The sequence below is a fragment of the Schistocerca americana genome, chromosome 6, assembly GCF_021461395.2.
Source record: "Schistocerca americana isolate TAMUIC-IGC-003095 chromosome 6, iqSchAmer2.1, whole genome shotgun sequence".
NCBI lineage: Eukaryota > Metazoa > Arthropoda > Insecta > Orthoptera > Acrididae > Schistocerca > Schistocerca americana.
In genome coordinates this window covers 238,403,914-238,416,142 of record NC_060124.1, presented here as the reverse complement: position 1 = coordinate 238,416,142, position 12,229 = coordinate 238,403,914, and the positions used below count along the sequence as shown (strand labels likewise).

General features: G+C 47.6%; 1 protein-coding gene across 1 annotated transcript in view; it reads left to right on the top strand.

Annotated features, from left to right (window-relative positions):
- The window catches only part of LOC124620069, a 717,768-nt gene that overhangs the window by 647,576 nt on the left and 57,963 nt on the right, over window positions 1-12,229 (top strand). The window lies entirely within an intron of this gene.

Genomic DNA, 12,229 nt, shown 5'->3' with positions numbered 1-12,229 from the left:
TGCGGGTCCACTGCGATTTGTCCTGCCCGTATCGTATCAACGTTCGCCGTAACGTTGGTTTTGCGCATTTAACCCACCACTGGAGGACCGAGGTGTATGCTCGTTGGCGGCGAACGCAGGTCTCCCAGGCCGCCTCTATCGACCGGTGACATTCAGTGTCACGTAAAAGTGCACAATTCATGTTCCAGTGACCTTTACTCCGCCATATCTTCTGACGCGTTAGTGAAATCGTACAGACGTACGCCATATGATCCGTAAAAGCCGCTGGCCAGATTTCGGCATCCAGTATCGTCGTCCGTAGAGCTCGTGTCACGTACACTCTATCAAGTCTACTCGCCGAGTGTCCCGTGACAAACGTATAACCCGGTCTGTCACCATGCTGCAGTTCCCAGGTATCCAGAAGCGCCATTTCGGTAATCAACGCACGCAGTTCCATGCATGGCACATAATGAGGTACTTGGTCCTTTTTGTCGACGACACAATTAAAGTCGCCGCCCACTATATAGTTATCAAAGCGTCCAGCGAACAACGGTGCTATCTCTTCGGTGTAAAAAGCCGCCCTTTCTCTTCGTTTTGTGGAGCCAGATGGTGCGTATAAATTGATGAAACGAACGCCGTCGACAGTGATCGCTATGCCGCGTGCCGAAGGGAGAGACCTGACGTCCTCCACTCCTATTCCTTCCCTGGTGAGAATCGCCACACCGCATCCACTTTCATCGTGCACTGAATAATGTGCCTCGTAACCGTAGAACTCTGGCGGCGATGTGAAACGCACTTCTTGTAGGAGTACAATATCCACGTCCGCAGCGCGTAACGTATCTTTCAGCATTTGAATTTTAAGCGGTGTCCGTATGCCATTAATGTTTATCGTGGCAATGCGGTACGCCTGACTTGTGTTCATCAGTTGTAGGGCGGTGTCATTAAGCGTCCATCTGCACCTCCGGCGCTCCTCAACACACTAAGTTGGTCAACATTTCCCGACCCCTCCCGGCCTCTGGGCAGGACTGTCCTCAATCGTCGCGTTCGTATTTTGATCCTGTTCCTGTTGGTCCATTTCTTGCGCCCAGTCCCCCAGCATATTTCCGGAACTGGTCGAAGGATGGGAGGTAACGTTGTCATCGCTCTGATGCTGGACAGTTGTCATCTCCACTTCCGCCTTCCGGTCACCAGAAGGAGAGTTCAAGTTTTTGTCGCTGTGTAGTTCCTGCATCGACATCTCGGTATCTGTTGAATCCACTGGTCTCAGGTCGATACTGTCGTTGTCGTCCACTGTCCCCTCGGGACTATGGCTATCGTCAGCAGAAGTCAGTCGACGCTTCTTTCTTCTCTTCGGCGAACGCTGTTTCCGTTGCCTTGCTTCCGCATCGGCTGTTGGGGTTGCGTATCCTCCGTCTTGGGCCTGGCCTATCACCCTGTCGGTGGAAGCACTGGCAGCCACCACGGATGAGCCTGGAGCGGCCGTCAGCTGCATCTCTTGTGCTGTGTCCTGTGTCTGCTGTGGTGGAACCGGTGGTCGGAGTTCCAGTCCGTTGGTGTCCATGTTATCTATAGGGGGCAGCTGCTGGTGCCCAACGGAAGTCTCCCTCACGTCACCTCTCAGGGCTTCCACAAAGGTCAACGGTAAGACAGTCGTCAGTTGTGGCGCCTGAACGTCATCCCGTGGAGTTTGCACTAAACGTCGCTGGAGGCATTCCGAGCGGACGTGACCTTCTTTCCCGCACCCCGAGCAAGTGCGAGGTTGCCCATCATAGATTATAATCGCTCGACAACCTCCTATGTACAAATAAGAGGGGACGTGCTTGCGCAGTTCTATCCGTATTTGTCTCACCCCATTTAAAACGGGGTACGTGGTAAAACTCGTCCATTTTTCGGCCACATGGGATAGAACTGTACCGCATGGGCGAAAGGCGTCGGTAACAAGTTCAGACGGGACCTCAAACGGAAGTTCGAAGACTCGTATAGTGCGGATCCCCATTCCCGCGTGATCGACTGTAACCGCACCAACATTCCCGTCGGCATGACAGAAACGATACCCGTTCGGTGATCGTAGTAGAAGTCTTTCACAAGCAGCCTCGTCAACAAGCTTGACATAGACGACGCTTGAAACGAGCGATAAATTGATTCCCACGATTTCCTGTGGATCGATTTTTACCTCTTCTCTGAAGAAACGTTCAATCTCGTGTGCCTTTGGTCGTGTATATTCGTTCGCAAAACTGAACTTCAAAGTCGTTTTTCGGTACGAGTGTGCCATCTCGTTCTAGACTCACAACACCGCACACGCGAAGCTGCTCCGGCGTAAACAAACAAGCGCGCGCACCACAGCGCGGCCGGCAGGCAACACGGTCCGCACTGTGTCACTGCCGAAGGCAGACTGTACCAACTGAGCTACCGAAGCACGACTCACGCCCGGTACTCACAGCTTTACTTCTGCCAGTACCTCGTCTCCTACCTTCCAAACTTTACAGAAGCTCTCCTGCGAACCTTGCAGAACTAGCACTCCTGAAAGAAAGGATATTGCGGAGACATGGCTTAGCCACAGCCTGGGGGATGTTTCCAGAATGAGATTTTCACTCTGCAGCGGAGTGTGCGCTGATATGAAACTTCCTGGCAGATTAAAACTGTGTGCCCGACCGAGACTCGAACTCGGGACCTTTGCCTTTCGCGGGCAAGTGCTCTACCAACTGAGCTACCGAAGCACGACTCACACCCGCTGAAAATCTCTTTCTGGAAACATCCCCCAGGCTGTGGCTAAGCCATGTCTCCGCAATATCCTTTCTTTCAGGAGTGCTAGTTCTGCAAGGTTCGCTGGAGAGCTTCTGTAAAGTTTGGAAGGTAGGAGACGAGGTACTGGCAGAAGTAAAGCTGTGAGTACCGGGCGTGAGTCGTGCTTCGGTAGCTCAGTTGGTAGAGCACTTGCCCGCGAAAGGCAAAGGTCCCGAGTTCGAGTCTCGGTCGGACACACAGTTTTAATCTGCCAGGAAGTTTCATACCACGTTCAACATGTTGAGCCCGAAACAAGAAGTCAGTCCATGTAATTGCGTTTTCCTCAGCCTTCACGGAATAAAAAATTCAAAGCAACTCCTTCTGCTGATAAGATCATAATGGCTGTAATTTCGGATCTGAGTATTTGATCACCATCGATGTGACGGCCATCGCAGGCGGACAACAGGTTGGCCGGATCTGCTGCGAGAATAATTTTCTCCGCAGCAGTCTGAGAACATTTCACTTCCACATCACCAGGTACCAGTCTTGTTGCGAGAGTATTTTTCTGCTCAGCGGCCCCAGAGAAATCATCTCCACATCACCTGTGGCTAATACAGTAAATGAGGTAACTATAGTATCGCATCGACGGCTTTAGCAGGAATAATATACTAAATTTTAACCTGCACACATGCCGAGCACGAAATGCTCGACAGATAAGCATCTAGATCATTGTGACGCAAGAGGGAGTACCATTAATTCAGAGGACTACATTAATACCTTAACCACACCCAGTACGTGTTTCCGGCGACTTCTGTGCAACAGCAACCCGGTGATGTTTCGGTTCAGCACGATAATGCTCGGTCGCACAGGAATACGACGGCTTCTGGACACATCTCGTAACAGAGGCGTCCAGTGGTACCACTTACGCCATAGACATGGCCTAGCTCCCTTGAACCTTCACTTGCGTGCCCCTTTGAAGGACAACATTTGTTCAACACTTTTTGAGGACGAGAAAAGGATAATTCACGCTATAAAGAAATGACTTCGTGAGCTGGCAAACACGTACGAACAGGACATACACGTCCGTGTGTCTCGCAGGAGGAAGGCCATAAAATGGGAGTTAAGCTGCGTGGAAAAATACGACGTGGAAAAACATCATGCTTTCATGTGTTTAAATTTTATTGAGTAGAATAAATAATTCTTGAAGGAAGAAATATGGGGCCTTACATTCAGAGCGACCCTCGAAGCATTGGCCAGTGTTACAGTATGTCCAGGGAAACGAGTTCCCCGGTGAAATGAGTTCGGCTGGTATCCCACCACTGTCCAGGATGTCTCCAGACACGGATTCTCATTGACTGGAGTACAATTGTCTTCAGGGATTAGTCCCGCTGCGAATTGAGCCCTGGCGATCAGTGAAGACGTGTTTGGAGACACCTACACAGCGGTGGGATACCAACACCACCATCGCCAGCCATACGGCCCAACAAACAGGAGTGATGATGTGGTGTGACATTTCTTCTCACAGCCGAATCCCTTTGGTTGTCGTCCGCTCCACACTCACAGCTTAGCGGTACGTCGGCGATATTCTACTCCCGGTTTTGTTGCCCTTCTCTAGATTGTCGCACAGATGACAAAATGGTAGATATCGAAATAGACGACAGAGGGATAGAGAAACAACTAAAATCGCTCAAAAGAGGAAAGGCCGCTGGACCTGATGGGATACCAGTTCGATTTTAAACGAAGTACGCGAAGGTACTTGCCCCTCTTCTTGCAGCGGTGTACCGTAGGTTTCTAGAAGAGCGTAGCGTTCCAATGGATTCGAAAAGGGCACAGGTCATTCCCGTTTCCAAGAAGGGACGTCGAACAGATGTGCAGAACTATAGACCTATATCTCTAACGTCGATCAGTTGTAGAATTTTGGAACATGTATTATGTTCGAGTATAATGACTTTTCTGGAGACTATAAATGTACTCTGTAGGAATCAGCATGGGTTTCGAAAAAGACGATCGTGTGAAACCTAGCTCGCACTATTCGTCCACGAGACTCAGAGGGCCATAGACACGGGTTCCCAGGTAGATGCCGTGGTTCTTGACTTCCGCAAGGCGTTCAGTTCCCCACAGTCGGTTAATGAAGTAAGAGGATATGGACTATCAGACCAATTGTGTGATTGGATTGAAGAGTTCCTAGATAACAGAACGCAGCATGTCATTCTCAGTGTAGAGGAGTCTTCCGAAGTAACAGTGATTTCAGGTGTACCGCAGGGGAGTGTCGTAGGACCTTTGGTATTTACAATATGCATAAATGACCTTGTGGGTAACATCGGAAGTGCACTGAGGCTTTTTGCGAATGATGCTGTGGTATATCGAGAGGTTTTAACAACTGAAAATTGTACTGAAATACAGGAGGATCTGCTGCGAATTGACGCATGTTGTAGGGAATGGCAATTGAATCTCAATGTAGACAAGTGTAATGTGCTGCGAATACATAGAAAGAAAGATCCCTCATCATTTAGCTACAATATAGCAGGTCAGCAACTGGAAGCAGTTAATTCCATACATTATCTGGGAGTAGACATTAGGAGTTATTTAAAATGGAATGATCATATAAAGTTGATCGTCGGTAAAGCAGATGCCAGACTGAGATTCACTGGAAGAATCCTAAGGAAATGCACTCCGAAAACAAAGGAAGTAGGTTACAGTACGCTTGTTCGCCCACTTCTTAAATACTGTTCAGCAGTGTGGGATCCGTACCAGATAGGTTTGATAGAAGACATAGAGAAGATCCAACGGAGAGCAACGCGCTTCGTTACAAGATCATTTTGTAATCGCGAAAGCGTTACGGAGATGACAGATAAACTCTAGTGGAAGACTCTGCAGGAGAGATGCTCAGTAGCTCGGTACGGGCTTTTGTTGAAGTTTCGAGAACATACCTTCATCGACGAGTCAAGCAGTATATTGCTCCCTCCCACTTATATCTCGCGAAGATACCATGAGGATAAAATCAGAGAGATTAGAAGCCCACACAGAGGCATACCGACAATCCTTCTTTCCACGAACAATACGAGACTGCAATAGAAGGGAGAACCGATAGAGGTACCCAAGGTACCCTCCGCCACACACCGTCAGGTGGCTTGCGGGGTGTGGATGTGGATGTAGATGTAGACCATCCTAGGCTTACATTTCGATAAGATAATGCCCGCATGCTCACGGCGTGAGTTTCTACTGCTTGTCTTCGTGCTTGCGAAACTCTACGTTGGCCAGCAAGGTCATCATACCTCTCCTCAACTGAAAACGTTTGGGGCATTACGTACAGGGGGCCCTTCACCCTGCTCTGGATTTTGGCAATTTAACGTGTCAATTGGACCGAATTTGACACGGTATTCCTCAGGAGGACGTCCAATCAAACAGTGCAAAGCGGAGTACGTGCTTGCACAAGGTCCAGAGGTGGACCAACGCGTTAGTGACTTGCTCAGTCTATGATGCACTTCTTCTTCAATAAGTCATCCAATATTTCTGATTTGTAATTATTTGTTTGTCTGTGCATGTAATTCACATCCACCGATTTCGTACCATTTGGATAATTCCTTTGTGGTGCTTCTCTTTTTTAAAAGTGTTTTAGCAGGGCAAACATAGTATGAATATACGAGATCATTAGATGAGGCATTCAGTCGCTTTCCAAGGACTTTGTCTCCAGTAGCAGCAGGCATCCACGTGAACTGGAGGCTGCATCCAAACAGCCATACTAGGTTGGTTTCTCCGACACTGCTGGGGCTAAATCCTCGCTGCAACAGTGAGAAACTCTGTGAAGTTTGGAAGGTAGGAGACGTGGTACTGGCGGAATTGAAGCTGTGAGGACAGGGCGTGAGCCGTGCTTGGGTAGCTCAGCTGGTAGAGCACTTGCCCGCGAAAGGCAAAGGTCCCGAGTTCGAGTCTCGGTCCTGCACACAGTTTTAATCTGCCAGGAAGTTTGATATCAGCGCACACTCCGATGCAGAGTGACAGTTTCATTCTGCATATCGCTATGTCATTGGATATTTGTGCTGCCTTTTCAGATCGTATGTAATTGTGGATAATTGCTTCATCTACAAAAAGTCTGAGGTTACAGTTAATATTGTTTGGCAGGTTATTGATATACATTACTAACAGGGAGGGTCCCAAACACACATCCCAGGGGCACGACTGACATTAATTCTACTGCTGTAAATGACTGTCCATACAACATGCTGCGTCCTTCCTACCAAGAAATGCTGAGACCATCCACAAATATAGTTCGATATCCCATATTACGGTACTGTAGTCAATAAACGTTGTTTGAAGCTAGATGAAATAATTTGCAAAAGTGGTGTGAGAAAATTTCAAGTTCGGTTTAGCATGTCGTACGCTTTTCGAATTCACTCTAGTTTGTATAGATGAGATCATTATGTTCGAGACAGCTCATCTGTGCACGTGTCCTGTCACACACATTACGCGGATTACGGAAACCTAACGCATCAGATCCAGGTTTTAAAGCCAGCACCTATAGCTGATGGTGTCCGTGGAAGGTCTTCTGGAAACTGTTCCTCTGTCGATAAAAAACCAACACGTTATATCGGGTCACAGGAAAATAAAGTCTCTGCTTCAGCTCAGATAATAGCTCCTCCAATACTTGCTCCGATGAGTCTAGGAACTTACAAGCACGCAGGACATAAAAATTAGCCACGTTCACGAGACATCACACTGATATCACCGTTAACCTTTATGATGGTCTTAACCCGCGAGGAAGAGAGTCGACAAGTTCTTTTAGGTACGCCATGGAAGCCATTCATTGAGCATTAGATATAGAATGAGGTACCAAATTATGATGATGCCGATGCAATGTTGAACGTGTTGGTCTAAATAGTCCCAGACATTTCTAGATGATTAAGACTGGGTGACTTAGCGTCACTGAATACTTGAACGTTCAGACCGAAAAGGTATGCATGCACCACTATGAACGCGGCTGTCATCGTCCTCGGCTGTGCCTCGATGCCGAGTATGCAGAGTTTCTTGCCGGCCGCTGTGGCCAAGCGGTTCTAGGCACTTCAGACCGGAACCGCGCTGCTGCTACGGTCGCAGGTTCGAATCCTGCCTCGGGCATGGATGTGTTTGATGTCCTTAGGTTAGTTAGGATTAAGTAGTTCTAAGTCTAGGGGACTAATGACCTCAGAAGTTAAGTCCCATAGTACTTAGAGCCAGCCATTCAGAGATTCTTGCTGCATAGAATGAGCATCTCAACTCAACTATGGATGTGCTTTCTATGGCTAAACGGATCAGTCCTGCTACAAAATATGCTCCCACACAAATCGCACTGAATGGTTGGAGGAGGGTGGGGTTGTGACTGACGGAGCTTTCTTGATGGTCGCTTCGACTCTTCGTGTCTGATGCGTCCTCCTTCATACTAGCTGACAGCCGCGAATGTAGTGTTCCTTCACAGTAACCGGCCAACAGTACGTTCTTCCCACGTTTGTATGTTTATGCCAGACGTCTTCATGACGTGTTTTAGCTTTTGCTTAGAGCGTTCGAGAGGGGCACCATCAGATCTACTGCCAGAGCAGATTTCACCATAAAAGACTTGACGGGGAGGCCTTGTATCAGTCATGCGAGTAACAAGGCCTTACCATCTCAGTTGATGAGCGATGATGGTTACCTCAGTGCTGATTATATCTGGTTTCTCTAGAACACAATGCTAGTCACATCGTCCTCCCACTTACTGTTGAAGATATATCTCATTTTTTGTTAGTGCCAGAACACAAGTTTTTTGATATCACGGTGATAGGGCATCAAAGTTTCACATCCTTACTGGAGTGCAGAGATGACAACACCTCTGTACGCCATGAGTTTCGTATGCAGTTTTAGTTCTTTATTCATGAAGACTCTGTGCGTTAACTGTCCAAATACTGTATGGACACCCCCAAGTCTTTTATCAACATACACCGTTTAGAAGAGATGCTTCCAAGATACGAAAAGTGCTCAATCTGCTCCAGTGCTGTGTCAAGGGTGGAGATATTGAACTCGGGGAGAGTTAATCCTGGAGCAGGTTCTGCGAGTACCTTCGTTTCTTCCTTGGTCACATGCGATTTTAAAGCAGTTGACTGACTCTTGTAGCTCTGCCAGTGTTAGACCAGGTGATGCAGTGTCAGTTGCGCCCTGTAGCTCTGTCGCACTGGTAACCTCGGTACGTCTTTGTGAACAAAGTCTTCCCAAACGGAAAAGACCTCCGTCAAACCGAAATTTCCATGCGAATTAAGTGTTCTCAGATTGAAAGGAGCTCCACCAAAATGAAATTTAACCTCCATTACTTCGTTCTTTGCAGATGATTCATACAGCATGGCAGCCAGGTACAGTAGCAAGAGTGTTTGAGCAAACACACAGCCTTGTTTTAAACCTTGAGTGATTGGAAACGAATCTGATGCAGAGTCACTGTGAAGAACCAGCCCAGATATGCCATCATGCAGAGCTCGAACCAGTGCCATATAGAGAGAAAATGAAACGCCTCTAGCTGTCCTTATGGTTTTATTTTGTTGCAACCAGTTTCGGTGCTTCAATGCGCCATCTACAGTCTGTAGTTGATGCGGAAGGGGTTCACACGACAGCCATAAATATCGCATCAGTGGCCAGCATAACCGGTTACGCAGACTATCTGAAAACTATGGTGTCAGCACTCTAACCATCAACTGGCAACTGACGATGGTTAGAGTGCTGACACCAAAATTTTCAGATAGTCTGTGTAAGCCGTTAAGCAGGCCACTGATGCGGTGTATATAGAGATCCTGTCAACCCCCTCCGCATGAACTACAGCCTGAGGATGGTACAATGAAGCGCCGAAACTGGTTGCAACAAAATAAATAAAATCATAAGGATGGCTACAGGCGCTTGATTTTCTCATAACAGTAAACAGCCGCTGTCCCAAAGGCCTCCTGTCAAAAGGATAGACAACCTAAAACTTGAGTTCCACATAGTGTTTTCGACATTCAAAGTGTTTTAGCTCCTTCCATATGGCAGATTAGTGAATCAATGACTTTTTCCTGGTTGTAGCTGATTAAATATAGAGGCTTCTGTTGCCCTCTAGAGTTTTCCTGGAGTTCTCTGGCACAAAAGTTCATACCTGTTGTGCTTCTGGAGGTTCGGAAACCACAATGAGATTCAGGCAAAATGCTGTCTGGAATAAGCTTAATCCGATTTAAAAGAATTCTTGCAGGAATTTTATGTGCAACTGTCAGTACCGATGTACGACGGGGGTTCCGATACACATTGAAGTCACCTTCCTTGAGGATAATGATGACATAGCTGTATTTATCATGGAAGAAGCATGTCCACAGCATACTCATCATGATGTTGTAGTAGAAAGGATGTCGCTTGGTCTCCGTCATAACCAGGATGGTCATTTCTAAATCGTTCATGTTTAGGATAATTTGCATGAGTGCCCCAAAGTCGTGATGTGAAAGTCACTCGACCCACCTCCAGCCTGAACAACGCTCTCAACACACTATAGATTAAACGCCGTGCATAATTTGAAAGGACAGGGAAACCCAACAAGTCAGACCAGTATACGCCTCCAGTCAGCTTCTCTTCAGTTTCTGTGTATTTTGGCCCACAGAAGTCGTGCAGTCTTATATTCCACTTCGAGCAATGCTCTCTTTCAAGGTACCTGACGCCAAGTATCACTTCCATGCTGTTCGCTTGACAATGTTCTCCCGAAAACTGATTCACATGGACCTGTGTTCACTGACAGCAGCAGTCCCTAGCGGGCAGGTTTGACACTGATTGTTATTGACGGGAGAGGGACACGTCTCTGCTGCATGGCAGTTGGTACCCTTTTACGACTACTGTGTTGCATAGGTGCGTGTGGTAAGTCAGTCCTTAGAAACGTGTAGGACAGTCCGCTTTGAGATGCGAAAAAACTGGTTATCTTCATGTTACGTCTGTGTTCGTAGCTGAGTAGTCAAAGACTGACTGCCGTGTGAAGGTCCCGGGTTCGTTTTTCTATATTACCAGGGATTGTTCCTCACTGGAAGGAATGTAATGGGGTGCACTCAACCTCGTGACGCAGTTTGAGGATCCACCTCAATGAGAAGGCGATGCTCAAAGGTCTACAGAACGGAAAACGACTTTGATAAGGAAGTGATAACCCAATATCCCACCATATCACGTCCAAATGACGCCATTACCTGAGGACAACACGGCGGTCGGTCAGTCCATATTGGCCCCTCTCAGGAGAGGAGCGAGTTCATTCATCTTATGGTCATGGGCATGTATTCCGGCATATAAAACCTGGAGGGTAGCTGACTATGTGGCACCATTTCTATGGCGTATATGCGCCGAAGAGCCAAAATATTATGACCACCTGTTTAATAGCTTGATATTTCTCTTTTTAAACACAGTACGGCGGATATTTTGCTTGGCATGGATTCTACAAGTCCTGGGAAGGATTCTGGAAGTATGTGGCACCAGATGTCAAGGCACAGCCCAAGCAATTCCGTCAAGTTACGGGATGGTGTTTGAAAGGCACGCAGCTGGCGCATGATGTGTGTTCCAGTGGGGACAGATCAGGCACTTACCTAGCAAAGACGTCTATCTGAGTTCACTGCAATGCCCCTCAATTCACTGTGAAACGATTCTGACCTTTCAACACGGGCAGTTATGCTGTTGGAAGAAGTCATCGCCCTAGGGGGAGACTTCAAGCATGTAGTGACGCAGGTGGTCCGCAATAATAATGTTCATTGATGTCCGATACCTTCGATTCTCACCACAGATTTCATGGAAGCCCAATTGAGTGTACCCCATAGCAATATTCTGCACTCACGGACATGCATCTATGGCGCAGTGCATGTTTCGTGCCACATTCGCCTGGATGACAGCATGTAAGAAACCGGCCATTGACGTGGTGTAAGAGGACATGTGATTAATTCGATAGGAGACACGTTTCTATTGACCCACGGTGAAAAATCAGTAATGCTCTGACAACTGCAATCGTAACTGAAGATGTAGTTGAGTCACCACAGGAACAAGCAGGAGGTCATGCGATATGGAGCTCCATCTTCAAAATGGCCTTTGGACGGTGTGCTCCGAGACACTTGTGTCTGCACCAGAATTGCACATTGTCGTCAGATCTACCACAGATCGCTGCCTATCCTGGATTACACAGCGAGCTATCCTCCGATCTCCACGTTTTGTGATGAGACTTGGTAGTCCAATACCATACGACCTACTCGTTATTTCACCATCCATCAGCTGCTTTCCATAGGTGTTCACGACAGTAGTACGCCACCACACGATCAGCTTCGCCGTTTCAGAGATTCTCGTTTCCAGCTGCAGGACCATAACAATGTCCACTTTCAGAATGAGATTTTCACCCAGCAGCGGAGTGTGCACTGTTATGAAACTTCCTGGCAGATTAAAACTGTGTGCCGGACCGAGACTCGAACTCGGGACCTTGCCTTTCGCGGGCAAGTGCTCTGAGCTACCCAAGCACTATTCACGCCCCGTTCTCACAGCCTTACTTCTGCCA